The following is a 15,542-nucleotide window of genomic DNA, read 5'->3' on the forward strand; positions in this document are numbered from 1 at the left end:
AACCCAGTGCTAAGCAAATAGCACAATAACCTATTGCAAGGGGGATTTACAAAGCACAAAAATATGTCATTACCTCCACCAGTTTTGGGACCTCAACCTTCGCCCTCAAGGATCACACCATTGAATCAAACAGGTTTTAAGGAACCTTTGAGTGTCCAAAATATGAGGTTGACTTAGACAATGGCTCACATGTCACTGAGGACTCCATAGAGCTTTATCCGGACTACTATGTAGTTGATGCAAGAGGCGGAGTCAAACCAATATACCAGCTAGCTGCAGTAGGAAGAGGTCGAGACATCAACTCTATTGTCAAGAGGATGCCTCTTCAATGCTATCATTATATGTGGCATAGATCATTGGATCAAAGATTATCCAATGAAAGTGGTGGTTGCAAATCAGCTGAATGGTTCTACCATCACACTTCTCAACATGATTGGAGTGGGTGGTCAAACTCAGAGATCAATTTTGAGAAATCCTGACCCATCTATGAATTCAATAACAAGACTCATGGCTCAAAAGACACTTGTTGTGGAAAAGAATGTAGAAAACCAGGCTACTTCAGTAGCATGATCCCAAAAGAAGAAGGGCCATAGAAGAAAGAAATTAATAAAAGGGGGCAAAACGGAGAAAATAGAACGAGTGAACTTGGGAATGCCTGACAAACCAGGCTACATGAATGATATTGATGAGCATTTTGATTTAGAGGATTTCGATTCAGTGGGACACACATGCTGGTTCTAAGCAAAATAGAGACACTCAAACAAAAACTGACTAAAAAGGAAAGGATGCAAGCCCTCAAGAAACCAAATAAAGAGAAACTGGTTCATGCCCTGACCCTATAAAAGAATTGGAACAACTTCATGAGCTCAAGAATATGGTCACACATACTCAGGGGGAGTTCGAACCAAGACCAAAACAAGTAAACATCTCTGACATTGTTCATCCAAAAAACCTAAAGCCTATCGTAACCCAAAAACCCATTGGATATAGCTAGTGTCATCCTTGAGGTCATCGAGAGCTCACCTATCCCAAGTATGGATTCTCAACTCTTTACGAGAATGTTTGAGTATAAGAGCCCTAAACCCATTCAAGAGGTGGAAATTCCAATATCACCAACACCCTCATTCAAGAGGTGGAAATTCCAATATCACCAACACCCTCATATGGTAGAGAGGTGACAGGTACTCCCTTGAACATCCCTAAATTGTTGGAGTTCATGGCTTCTGAAACAAAGACCACAATGACTACGCGCTTGTGTGGAGATCTCGAACTCTTTTAAATGAAGAACTCAGCATAGGACTACCGTCATTTGTAGAAACCCACAAGACTCAACCCTACTATGGAATTTCACTGACTAAAGTCATAGAAGATCTAGGAACACAAGTAGAGGATGAGTATGCCAAATCAATGGTCAAAATTCCATTACATAAATTGGGTCAACGCATCACAGTAATGGGAGTCCTTGATGGTGGTGCAAGAGTCAATATAATCATGAAAAAATGCTGGGAAAAAATGGCCAAACCCAAGTTTGAAGTCTCAATCATTGTGGTTAAAATGGCAACCCTATGGGAATGTTATGCAACCTTCGAGGTGTTGAAACATCAGGTGAGGCATACATTCATTGTGATGGACTATTCCAAGCAATGTGATTCTTATGAAATGATCTTAGGAAGACCATTTATGCATGAAGCTAAAATAGTCCAAGTGAGAGTGGAAGAGTTTATGGATGGACCTCCAGAGGTCAAGGAAGTAGACTTGGTTAAACCAAGAGTTAAACCAAGAGAAGATCCTAAGCCTATCTACATAGCCAAGGACTTAAATAAGGCCGAGGAGGCTGAACTTGTAGCTTTCCTCAAGGATTATAGGGATTGCTTTGCGTAGACTTATCATGACATGAAGGGAGTGCCTTCTAATGTTGTACAGCACACCATCCCAATGGTACTAAATGCGAGACTAATCCAACAATGACCCTATCCAATAAATCCTAAATATACCAAAATTATGAAGGAAGAAATTGACAAACTTATTGAATTCGGATTCATTTATGAGATCAAACTAAATGCTGCCACCCATGGGGATCACTACTCCTTGCCTTATTTTGAATTTTGTATCAACCTCACCAACCACTAACATGAAGTCTGCATTGCCATAATCCCCAACACAAGAGAATAAGATTGGATGAAGGCAAGAATGAATCACCTTTGGGGATAGAAGGCTCTTATGAACACTCTTTGGTTGATGTGAGGAAAGCACCCAAGGTTTGTTGACGCGGATCTTTGTCAAAATGCTTTTTAGGTCGCCTACGAGAAGTTGAATTTGCAGCAATGTGATAGGCTATGGTGGATCAAATGCAAGAATCGACATGATTAGCAATCAATCAGAGTGATTAAAGCAAGATTAGTGCATAATTAATTTAATAGTATAATGTAGGCATGGATACTCAAAAACCATTAAATTCTCATTAGGCCAATGCCTCAATTTATAGCTTTTACATCCACAAGGTGCCAAGCACCCACTCCAGTGATTTCTCCTTGATTTGTGCCATCTCCCCTACATTTCGGGGCACCTTTTCCTAGAATCTTTCCACACCCCTATGTTCACTCATGCTACCCTTGATTCTCTCATTCAGTAGATTCTTCTCACCTTTTCACTGCTACCCACTCAATTTACAGACTCCCTTTTACAATCTCTAGCTAAAGGCTTGTTCCCACACACACCTATTCACTTGCATATTTCAACACCTCCCCTCAAGTGAATAATTCTAGCACACCTGGACCCTATACCAAGTTTCCCTCTTACTTGGTAGCTTGTGAGACCAGTGCCTCAAGTCCCTAACTCATAGTCCTTGACACTCTCTCTTTATTTGTCCAAGGCTATTAAGTGCCCGTAACTTTGACTAAAGTGCTCACACATACATCTACCACATGGACCCTATACCAAGCTTCCCTCTTACTTGGTAGCTTGTGAGACCAGTGTCTCAAGTCCCTAACTCATAGTCCTTGACACTCTCTCTTTATTTGTCCAAGGCTATTACAAGTGCCCGTAACTTTGACTAAAGTGCTCACACATACATCTACCACATGGCCTATATCATCGGTGGCTCAGAGGTGGTTTTACTCTATTGGGGGAAGTTACATTGGGTTGTGGGGTTTCTCTCTTTCTCTCTTATAGAAGATATTCTGACTCCTCTACCTTAGGAGTCTCCATGAAGTTTGTCGATATCTATCCTTCTTCATTTGGTTTGTTGTAGTAGTCTCTAGCTATGTGTCTTGGCTTCCCACAGTTGTGGCAAGTGAAGGTCCTTCCTCCTCCCTTGCCTCTTCCTCGTCCTCATCCTCATCCTCGTGCAAGGCCTCCTCAGGTGTAGAATGCTTTCTCCTCTCCAGTTGTTGGGTCCAATCCTTTCTTCTCTTTGACCTTGTTCTCTTGCTCTAGTAGAGCTCCTTCTATCTCATGCAACTTCAAATCTGGTACATTATTTAAGGTTACCACAATGTTCTCATACTCTTCCTTGTCCACACTCTTTAGAAGCACTGCTAGTGCCTCATTATCTTCTACTTTCTTTCCAATGGCTGGAAGTTGTTACTTGATGTTTTTGTATTTGTTCAAGTGTGTGGTTAGAGGTTCACTTTCCTTCATGTCAAGTTTGTAGAATTGAATTAGTAGATTTATCTTTGAATTCTTTAGCTTGTTGTATCCTTATAATGTGGTGAATGATTTCATCATTTAAGCTAAGTGCAATGAGTCCTAATGCCTTCTCATTTCTGCTCTTCCACTCATTCTTCCCATTCTCCTCTAGACATTCATCTCTTCCCTTAACTAGCCCCCACAGATTCTTCCTCGTGAGCAAATACATGGTTTTTGTTTGCCATGTATGGAATTGCTCCCCGCCGTTGAATTTAGTTACTTCTTGTGCAATGCTCATGATGATGATGTGAAAGGGGTCTTACCTCTTGATCCAATTCAAGATTCAAGGGCAGTGTCTACCCTTTTACAACTCCAATTTGGTGTTTAATAATGATTATAACAAGTTTACAAGCATGAATACACCAAAAATTGCATAAAGCCAAGGATAGTTGGTTTTGTACTAGTTGGTTGGGACATCAAACCAACTTCAAATTGCAATCTAAAGTGATAAAGATCTATATCAGATACCCAATGGTAAGTTTGAACCATCAATTACACCAAAAATCAATGATTAGTGCTAATTAATCACACTAATTAGTAAAATTATTTTCCTGTTTCGTGTGCTGAAAATAGTATACAAGGAGGCCAGATTTGGTGCCTTAGAGTTCAAATGAGATCAAATCCTTTTAAGGGCATCAATAGCAGTTAGTCTAGTAGAGGATCAAGCCCAAAAACATAAGATTTGACCAAATAATTATTTATGCTTGATCTGCTTTACCAAAGTCACTGCAAATTTGATATAGAGCTTGATGTAGCTTCTCCTTGACGAATTTCAAGGTTTTGAGGCCATCAACGTGTTCAGCACACCCAAAAACCCCTTGGGCTAGCTCCAATGCTTCTAATTCCAAGACATGCTGGTGATTTTGCAGTTTTTCTTAGAAAAAAAGGCGCTAGCAAATTAGCGATTCCTAGCTGCATCCGACGGTGGTTTGACCTTCAGAAGCGCCACGCCTAGGTGCTAGTGTGTTGGCAAGAATGTGTGTGAGTTTTGTAGGCGATGGAGCTGTGTGGAGGGAGAGATCTAAGCTCCATTGACTGTGTAGAAGGTGGAAAAAATGGCTTATAATGCTATTAGCACTTAATTAGTACTTAAGAAGGTGATTAGGCTTAAAGCAACAACTGAATGCCAAGCTAGGCTCTAATACCAAGTTGAATTTGCAACAATGTGATAGGGTATGGTGGATCAAATGCAAGAATCAACATAATTAGCAAGCAATTAGAGTGATTAAAGCAAGATTAGTGCACAATTAATCTAATAGTATAATGTAGGCATGGATACTCAAAAACTAGCAAATTCTCATTATGCCAATGCCTCAATTTATAGCTTTTATTACCACAAGGTGCCAAGCACCCACTCCACTGATTTCTCCTTGATTTATGCTACCTCCCCTACGTTTGGGGACACCTTTTCCTAGAATCTTTCCACACCCCTATATTCACTCATGCTACCTTTGATTCTCTCATTCAATAGATTATTCTCACCTTTTCTGCTACCCACTCAATTACGGACTCCCTTTTACAATCTCTAGCTAAGGGCCTATTCCCACACACACCCATTCACTTGCATATTTCTACTGGGATCGTGTCAAGAGTGAAGAGGATTGATTTGGTGTGGTCTTCCTCCATGTAGTGGTGTGAGATTTTCCATTAGAATTGTCTATAGATTTGAATCTCGAGGAGATAGGTGCAACCACTTTCCATCATACTTACATACCAAGCACAAGCAAAAATCCTCAAGAAAGAGCCAAAACAAGGGGCTAAAAATAATCTTTCATGAGCCTTAACAAAGGTCTTCCATAAAAGTTTGGTTGCAAAGCTTCAAGAAAGAATTTGATGCTTACCTTCATGAGTATTATTGAAAGTATTCATCTCCTCAATAGCTGCCAAAATTGCCACCGCATCATCACAATCATCTTTTTTTTGTCCGTTGTACTACTTTCTTGAGTGGCTAGTGTATCGAACTTCAGCCCTCAATTCGAAAGGTGCCATTTTTTATGGGATTAACCTTCAAGAATGTGAAATTTCAAGAAGTTGGACAAGCATGAGTATGAAGATTTCTTGCCTCCAATCATTTCTGATCCATAAGAGCTTCTACGTTCATCACACCAAACTCAAATCAAAGGCTTGCCCCATCAACATCTTCCATTGTAAGCTGAAACTTGTCATCTCTAGGTGGATTTCTCTCCCTTAACTTCTTACAAGTCTTGTGGCATTAGACCTCCCAAAGCTTAAAAGTTTCTTTTGATAGTAAAGCACTTTTGAGCATGTCGACTTTCCCACCATGAAGATTGTCACCCTCTTCCCTTGCATTCATGTAGCTAGCTTCTAAGGCTTCTACAAATGCGCTTTGCGGGCCCACCACCATCAACCATGCTTGAACACCTATTTATGCCAATACTTTTGTTGCTCTCCACTTGCCAACGCTCTTCTTATGTGGCATTCAATGTGCACACTCCGTCATCATTTTCATCTTCAATAACAAACTCAAAAGATTCACTTACAATGCCATCTTACACAATCTCTTTGCATATGGCACTATAGGTACAATCTCCCATCATTCTAACATAACCCAAAAACTTCTTTTCATCACACTCATGGTCAAACACCTTAATGCGAGCCTTCGATGCTATGAATGATCATCCCTACATTCAAAAGAACCATAATAGAGAAAATATCACATAAATGACATACCCAAAGACATGTGTGTTATGTGGACTTCTTCCTTCCCACGTTTCATAGATAATCACAAAATATAACATGCTTAGAAACCTATGAATGTGTATAACAATATGCCAATTCCACATAATAACATTTAATGAAGGATGCTAAGAAATAGTCTATCGTGCATGAAATATCTACAAGATTTCTACTTATTGAAAAGAATATGAAAGAAATAATAAAAAGGAATTTCTCCTCTCTTGCAAGAGGACCACGCTCATTTTCTTATAAAGCTTGAGAGAGCTTGCAAAAAATAAGGCATAGCACTCCCTAACTACTCTACATAAGAGCTACTTAAGTTTTTATTAGAAAAAATACAAATGAGGATTACTACTAAATTGAAAGCTTAGTATGATAAAACACAATAGAAATCCTTCGGGGATTACTCTTGTTGGGGGAATTGGTATGTCCTGGGAAGATAACTAGGGATCCAAAATTTCAAAAAAACTTGAATGATTTGTTATGATCATATGTGGATTTGTTTGCGTGGAGCTAACAAGACATGAAAGGGGTGGTCCTCAGTTTTACCAACATCACATCAATCTTAAGGAAAATGGAGTTATTGTTAATCAAGTAGCATCATTACCAGATGAATTCGAACTAAGCAAGGGAGGTGAAGGAAGAAACATAAAAATTATTAAAGGTCAGATTTACTTATCTGGTGGATAAATTGAGTTAATAGTACCAAAGTGATAAAGTAGCAACGTTACTGGACGAATCTAAACTATGCAAGGGAGGTGAAGGAAGAAATAGACAAATTATTAAAGGTTTAATCCATCTATTCAGTGGATAAAGCAAGCTGGGCTATCACCTATGGTGATAATACAAAAGTTATAAAAAAGCAACAGTGTTACCATATGAATTTGAGCTATGCAAGGGGGACGAAGGAAGAAATCAACAAAATATTAAAGGTCGAATTCATATATCCGTTGGATAAAGTCAATTGGTTGTGATCCATAGTGATAGTATCAAAGAAGAATGAAAGGCTACATGTCTGTACAAGAAGCTGAGCATAGCAACCAAGATGGATCCATTCCCACTACCAGTTACAAATTCCTTGCTGGATGTAGCAGATCTCACCTAGACCTCATTTTTGGATGGCTTCAATAGATACAATAGTCCTCATGGCTTTGATTGAAAGATTGAGAGAAGATAACCTTTGTGACTAAATGGGGAGCATTTGTTTCCAATGTTATGACCTTTGGTTTTAAGAATCCTACAGTAATATTCTTCTGAACTTTGGTCTTAAGAATGCTCCACGACATTTCAAAGGAGGATGGTGCAAGAAATAATTTATGAATGCCTTATTGACTTTATGCAGGTATTTTAGTGACTTTAGCAAAGTTGGTGGAAGTACCTCTTATGTGTGTCTATGTGTCGAGAAAAATTATACCCAAATGCTTGAATCTAGTTACGTGCGCATTCTTGGTAGCCAATGGTATTCTCTTAGGACATATAATGGTACCCAATGGTATTCTCATTCTCTTAGGACAAATAGTGTCCACCACCGTAATGCACTAGATTCCAAAAAGATGGAGGTGATCAAAGCATTGAAGGCTCCTCCGAACCATAAAGAATTGGGCCACATCTGGTGGCATGGTTGATTCTTAAGATTCATGTTTGACATAGCTTATCCGATGTATTTGTTAACAAAGAAGAATGCACAGTATGATAATATGTGGGCACTCACCCCAATTGTGCAACCACACCACATTATTCCAAACCATTCCACATGTTTATTGATGCATTTGATATGGTGTTTAGGAGCATGTTGACATAAGAATTGTAGGAGGGTTGGTGCTACCCTATCTACTATATGCCAGTTAAATATGATGTCCTAGTGCAAAGAAGGTAACTATTCCACCACGAAACGAGAAGCTTTTGGGATGATTTACTATGTCAATAAGTTCATGCATTATCTTATGAGTAATCAGTAGGCATTTCCTGTAGATTATCAGGCTCTTCTATTGATTTCTCCATTCGACATACTTAGAAATCAATAGTTGTAGACTTGTTGTCTCGAATTGAAACAATAGAACCACCTTGATGAGGTAATGAATCAATTTTTGAATGCAGAATTGTCTAAAATTTCAGTCCCTAGATTGGAATGATGAAATGTTCTTCTTCCTCACAAAAGGAACAACACGATGAACAACAAGCCATATTGATGGTGGACACCCATCAAGGATTAAGTGAAGGCCATTTCCATGGTAAAATCAAGTGGTTACCATGCAATTATATAAGATGGGAAAAAATCCGAGTGTGTGCAACACCATGAGCACAACAAGTCGTATTGATGAGGGCCATTAGTCAAGTGGCCTATAGTGTAAAAAGATGCATGGAAATTTGCCAAGAAAAGTAAGTGAGAACAAGGGACTAGAAGGCTAGAAGCTTCATTTGCCTTATGGGCATTTATGCTTGCTACGGAAAGATGCCATTTTCAATGGCATCTATACACGATTAACCACAACCCCACCTCCCTCCACGTGGGCAAAGGAGGTGGGGCTATTTCAAAATACCCACTCCTCCTTCAAGCGTGAGGAGGAGCCAAATCTCACATCTTCCAATGCAATTTTGAATTTGAATCTAAGAAGATCTCATCTCACATCTTTCAATGAAATCTTTGTATACATTCTTACACTTATATATATTATGTATGTATGTGTATGTATAGGTATGTAAGCATGCATATATAAATAGTGTACATGTGTGTGTGTGTGTGTGTGTGTGTGTGTGTGTGTGTGTGTGAGAGAGAGAGAGAGAGAGAGAGAGAGAGAGATTACATGAAAGATGCATTTATTTGAGAGTGAGCACACCTCACCACTCATCCCTACCATTAAAATTATATATATGTGTAAATCTATTTAAGTGTGTGTGTGTGTGTGTGTTTGAGAGAGAGAGAGAGAGAGAGAGGGAGAGAGTTTCTATGTGAGAGAGTGTGCATGAAGAGAGAGAGAGAGAGAGAGTGTGTGTGTGTGTGTGTGTGTGTGTGTGTGTGCACGAGAGAGAGAGAGAGAGTGTGTGTGTATTCAATCTACTAGTAAAACCTTAATTGATAGAGATTAGTTGCCACAAAGTAAAACCTTAATTAATAAGGTTTTTTTCCGTACACCCGGGGGCCACTCAAGTGGGTGGTAATAAGGTTATTAAAACTTTAGAAAGACAATAACTCGTAAGGTTATATTGACTAATTAATGAATTCTATATGACATAATTAATGAATTTTCATTGTCATATAGAAGCTCCAATATGCATGCAAACAAATTAACAATACACACAGTATGCATGTGCATGCAAACAATCGGCATGCATACTATCGTATTGACCATGAACGCTAGATTCTTTTGGCCCCACATACATGATGATACATGCAAACGTAGCTTATTAAACTCATGTTGTGAACGTCTTTACATTTGCAGGGTATCCGAAATGTCTGTCTGATGCTGCTCCAGAAAGGTATTTCGCTCCTCTCAAATCATCATCAGCTTGCAACTGTTGCTCCATCAATTGGAGGATAATTGATAGAAGTGCGGCATTTCTTATCAATAATACGAGTAATACAATCAGTTAAATATGTTTAACTGATTTTCTTATTGTTTGATTTCTATTTGCTACAAATGTTGACAGATCTTATTAATAACTGCATTAACACAGACTACAAATTTCTTATTGCAGGCTTGCCTTTTGTGAGATTTTTGCAAGCAACGGCATAGCTTAAGGTTAATAAAAGTAGTGAAAATGGCCACTGATACTAACCTCAATCATGAAGAGGTTGCACCTCTCATCCGCCCATTTGTTGCTGGTGAAGTAAAAAATGGCAAATCTCGCCACAAAGAACAAGTAATGATAGGACCTGCGGTAGATAAATTGACTGATTTGTGGCGTCGCACAGGAAGAAAGGGCTTTGATAATGGAAATTGAAGGAGTTAGAATGCCTTCCTATAGCCATAGCCATTGCCATAGCAACAGCTCAGAATTGCCAGGAAGCCAGAATGAGGACAAGAGGATGTGCAATTCGGCTCACAAAGGAAAATCCCCCACTCCTTTGGAAGACATGGAGCTCTGACAAGGCGTACAGCCTTCTCTCTGCTGCCCAGAAATGCTGCCTGCAAGACGAGACCTGGGATGATTCCACCTCCAAATGGAACATTGTTCTAAAGCACATGAAGAAAAATGGCCATGGTCAACGCACCGAAAAAGCCGTGCAAGGCAAGTTCTTATCCTTAATCAGGGCCTTCATGGACATCAAAACATGGAAGATTGCAAAATGCCAGTTTACAGCAAAATGACACTAGCCCATGGCCTTCCACGCACTTTTGAAGATAAGATGTACAACAAGATGCAGGAGTTCTATGATGCCACTGGGCTTGATGATGGCATGTGTGTGAAGGATGTGGTAGCGGTAGAGAAGGGACGATGACTAGGGGATACAAAGCTGCAGTACAGTGAGTCCCAGGTTGAGTAAAATGCAACCTGGCTATAAGGAGACTATAATGGAGTGGAAACTTCACATGATTCACAAGATGGTGGTGATGATGATGATGATGAAAGACAAAAAAGACAATTAGAGTCTGGACTCCAATTCTTCACCAGATGGCTCAAAACAAACGATAAGTACATCAGAACAGAACAGGCAAGCCAAGAGGCAGCATGTTAGTGATGGAGGTAGGCATGTCTTTTCTCATCAAAGTGTTTCTAATTGACCGACCCTTACCTAACTATATTTCTTTGTGGTGATCACTTAAACATCGTCTTGAATGCTTGTATTAAGCCAAGTTGTGAACCCAATATCGGCTACAACTTAGGGCCTAGTTTTTCTGGTGATAACTTGATCAATTTCTTTGCCAACAAGGTGCTTGTGATCAAGCATATTGCAGTCCTAATGCCTGCTGTAGGTAAACCTTATAAGCATCTTAGTGATCAACCAAAGCCTAGCCCTATTTTTTGTAATCAACCAGACCCTAACTTTTGCGATTAGCTAAACTCTAATCCAACTAACTCATCTTAATGGTTTGGAGCAATGAAATGTATCTGTGATCAAGGAGACCCTAACCCTATCTCATCATTTGCAGGAGGCAACAAGAGTACTTCGAATGAATTTATGGTGTACCACATTGACTCTACAAGTCATTTTGTCAGCATATTTCCAAGCTGTGAAGATAAACATAGAGACAGCTATTTGTTTTTTGCCAAGCAGTGCGCAACACGCTAGGCTAAAAACCAAAACGCTTCTCTTTTTCACATAAGCATGCAATTCAACATACAAGAACATTAAAAGCTTCTTGACTATTGCCATTTTCATCTAAATTATCTGGTTAAGACATTGAATTGTATCAAAAGCTTTCATATTCTGAATTTGATTAATGATGTGATTGATGTCAGAGCGTATGACATATAGACATGTTATGCTAATACATGTTCTGCAATTAGTGTAAATGTTACATCATTCTTTTGATGCACAAGTGCGTTTCATATTGCTTCATGAGTGCTGCCTAGTAGAGAGACGAGACAAATCAAGCTATATTTTGTGTTAGGAATCCAATACAAATTTTGTTTCTGTTGTACGTGATGCTTTGAGAATGTAAACACCAGCTATTGTCTCTTGTCCATAGCTTCTTGAGTTCCAAAGCTAAAGTATGGGCTGTCCTTTGTATAACTGGCCCATTATGGTCTCCTTCCATGCACCAAATTTCTTATGTACCATGTATGGCTCCCTTACAAGCCTCAAATTTCAGATGTATTATGCAGACCATTCAACTCCTTTCATTTGCTTAATTAACTTACATCTATTTTTTTTTCTTACATCTTAACCTACTTACACGTATAAAACCACTTTTGGTCAAGATTTAATCAGATTCATGAGCTACATATGCATTACCCACTTGGGTTTTGAAAAACTCTTGCCAAGATTAAAATTCACCTGGACTTCTATCACATTATAACAAGAGTCCTAGCAATTGTGATGCAAAGTTACCAGCACCTACTCATGGGAAGCTAGTTTGTCTATGTAGCTATTTGGCCCTCCTAGCTCTATTTCACATGATGAAACCCATGCCTGGACACCAGACAAGTGGAAGAAGACATGGGGACAAGATCCATAAGGTTTGACTAAGAAAAAGCACCATTCTTGGTCAAAAAGCAAGAAAAAGTAAAAAGTCAAACAGGGTTGACCGTGAGCCAAGGGCACCATTGGAAGAGGAGACTAAGCTGGACCAAAAAGCTAAAAGTATTAGTTAAAAACTAAGGTATATTAGTAAAAACAAATGAGATATTTAGGTGAAATGATGCATTTTTGACACCTCAGTAAGGTGGGAAACCCACTTGAGCTAGGTGCCTTCTTCATCATCATTGCTTGGGTTTTTTAATTCAAAAAAATGTGATATTTTTATCTCTCCTCTCTCTCCTAATGCAAACTAGATCAAAAAGGGAGCTAAATTGATCCAAATCTTGTTCAAATTGGGTCAAAGCTAGAGGGCTCTAGAATCCAGTTGGACTTGGTTAGTGGCCTCCCTCACCTATAAATAGACCCTCATTCCTTTGTATTTTCATCCTTGAGCTATACCATGCCAGTATTATCCTCAACCCTAAAAACTGCTTTTTGGATGTTTTTATCGCCCAAAAACCATTAAAACAGATTTTATATCAATTTTCTTGCCAAAAAGAGCTTTTCCATGTTCTTCTTCTTCGACAAGGTTGAAAGAGTTGTGGAGATTACTCATGGAAACTTGGACTACTTGAACTTGGACATAGAGCTTGGATATGGAACATAGAGCTTGGACATGGAGTATAGACATGGAGAACTTGGACATAGAGCTTGGGCATGGAACTTGGACATGAACATGGAACTTAGACATATAGCTTGGACATGGATCTGGACCAAGGTCACCGCGATACGTTTCACTGCTGAAACGATTCATTTTGGAATGAAACGTTTCACCACGAGAAGGTGGCCAGTGAAACGATCGACTGAAACGATTATATACATAAAATCTCAAGGTTGGGCATGGTGCCAAAAGAGCTGAAAGTATACACACCAACAGTTCAATAATCAATCAATCATAATCCTCAAATTGATGGAAGAATTGGGCAACCAATTTGGGGGTTTTGCCCAAACCGGAATCAAACCTGAATTTAGGGGTTTTGCTCAAACCCTCGAATTGGAGGGGATTTTGTCCCAAATTGGACAAAACCCCCAAATTTGGACATCGAATTGAATGCCCATTTCTGAATGTTGAGAAGATGGCTTATAGCTGTGATTTTTGTATGTTTTTCTCATACTTAATAGAAGTCTCTTTTTGCTCCCCCAAAAAAAAAAATGCCCGCCTTGAAATTTCACTCCATGCATGAAACGTTTCGCGTTTCAGGGAAAGTGAAACGCATTTCGCAGTGACCCTGATCTGGACTTGGTTTTGGATTTGATTTGGACTTGAAACTTGGACTTGGATTCATCGGATTTGGATTTGGATATTGGATTTGGTACTAGCCCAGTGAGATATACTTGTGGGTCACCCCCGTGGTGTGCTCGGCAACAGAGATCTTGTGCCTAGACATCGACATCAACTTGGGTATCCTACATTGGCATATCTATTTGTTTTTGTATTCATTGATTGTATTGATCCTGGCCAACACGTCCGTGGATTGTTCCTAAATAAATTCCTGAAAGGGAGTAGAGCCTATTTCCCACTCAGTGTGGTGTACTATGCAAGATCCCTATTCCCTTCTCTCTCTCCCCCCTCTCTCTATATCTTTCTGTCTTGGACATGTGGTTGAGTCTTGTCACGGCACGCCCCGCTGGGCTTACAGTGGTATCAGAGCAAGATTTCTCTTGAAGAAACTTTCTTGGGGTGACAGAGCCATGTCGAGAGCAGAGGGATACCAAGGGCCTCATGAAGGGAATAACTAAGAGGCCGATCCAGGACTTCAGGATGGGAACCATGCTCATCAGAAGAGTACCATGACTTCCAACAATTCAAACGATCTCAAAGGCGAAGAAGTTCTAGCTTGGAGAGCCAGGCAAGAAAAGGACCAAAGAAGGGCTCAAATGTTTGAAGATTTCACCAAGAATCGAGCCACCGAAGCCGAAGGAGTTGAAGCTACTAAAGCCTATCTCTAGGCCAAAGGAGTCACCATTGCAGGAGGATCTAGAGCAACCAACTCTATTTATCATGGATGACACAAGGAAGCTACTCCTAGGCCTACTCTTTCAGATGCAGTTTCCTCAAGACATGTAAGGGAAAGGAAGGCAAAGAAGCCAGAGAGATCGGAAGATCATCAGATTGACATCATGCCAGGAAGTTTGACAAATGGTTTGCAGTGGTGCTTAGCCCATTGCATATTTCGACAAATAAAGCCATGGGATCTTTGTCGACCAAAGTTGAAATGGAATCCTTTTTGAAGCGTTGAGACTTTATGCTAGCAAAGGACCAGTGTTGGATATTCTAGACCTTTCTTTTGTGGTTGAACATGATGAGCTTGCATTGGAGGAGTCTTGAACCAAAAAGTCCATGCTGTGGCCTATGAACGTCAAAGACAACAAGGTAGCAGATGCATTATCTCGGAGAGCCTTGAGCCATGAGGTTTCTATAGGTTACCATATGGATTTCACATTGATAAAGGATCTTTATGCTACCACAGAAGACAGAATAAAGATGTGGTGAGAGAATATTGCTATGAATTTTATCTTTAGATTGCCAAAGTCAAGGAATGATGGTATATGGACCTTCAGGATACCAAGAAGATCAACCATATATGTCAGCAATTGGACCTTTCAGATCATTGGAAGATATATAAAGTTTTCCGTGACAGTTTATTGAAACCATGTACAGGTTATCCCCCAAGGAACTTGTTTTGAAGGATCCACCAGGGGTGGAAGAGCCAAAACAGATTGTGTTTCATTCTGTGAGAAAAAAGAGGAAAGATAGTGGTCAGAAAGTTCCTCTTGGAATTCAAGAGTTTTTCACTGTTGGATGTGAAATGGATGCCAGAGAAGTACTTTTAGCACTATCTAGATATACTTCAAGCTTACGAGGAAGTGGTTGGTCCAGATGTATTTGAAGTACAGATAGGCACATCTTGCAATCAAGACAGATTCAAGAGGGAGGGATTGTGCCTCTAGCCCTCTTCATTGTATTTCATTG

The 15,542-nt window shown here is 39.6% G+C and overlaps 1 protein-coding gene across 4 annotated transcripts in view; it reads right to left on the reverse strand.

Annotated features, from left to right (window-relative positions):
* Positions 1 to 9,641: 9,641 nt before the first annotated feature.
* The window catches only part of LOC147623305 (uncharacterized), a 42,697-nt gene continuing 36,796 nt past the window's right edge, over positions 9,642 to 15,542 (reverse strand). For 2 of the 4 annotated variants that reach the window (XR_015269366.1, XR_015269368.1), the window contains exons 7-8: positions 10,162 to 10,511; positions 9,645 to 9,943 (exon numbers count right to left, since the gene is read on the reverse strand). The gene's annotated coding sequence lies outside the window, so the exon portion shown is untranslated. Of the gene's footprint in view, positions 9,944 to 10,161; positions 10,512 to 15,542 lie in introns of all 4 variants that reach the window. The other 2 variants (XR_015269367.1, XR_015269364.1) reach the window with 2 other exon arrangements.

This window comes from Cibotium barometz, chromosome 27 (genome assembly GCF_041138505.1).
Source record: "Cibotium barometz isolate CiBa-2024 chromosome 27, ASM4113850v1, whole genome shotgun sequence".
In the NCBI taxonomy this organism is placed as follows: Eukaryota; Viridiplantae; Streptophyta; class Polypodiopsida; order Cyatheales; family Cibotiaceae; genus Cibotium; species Cibotium barometz.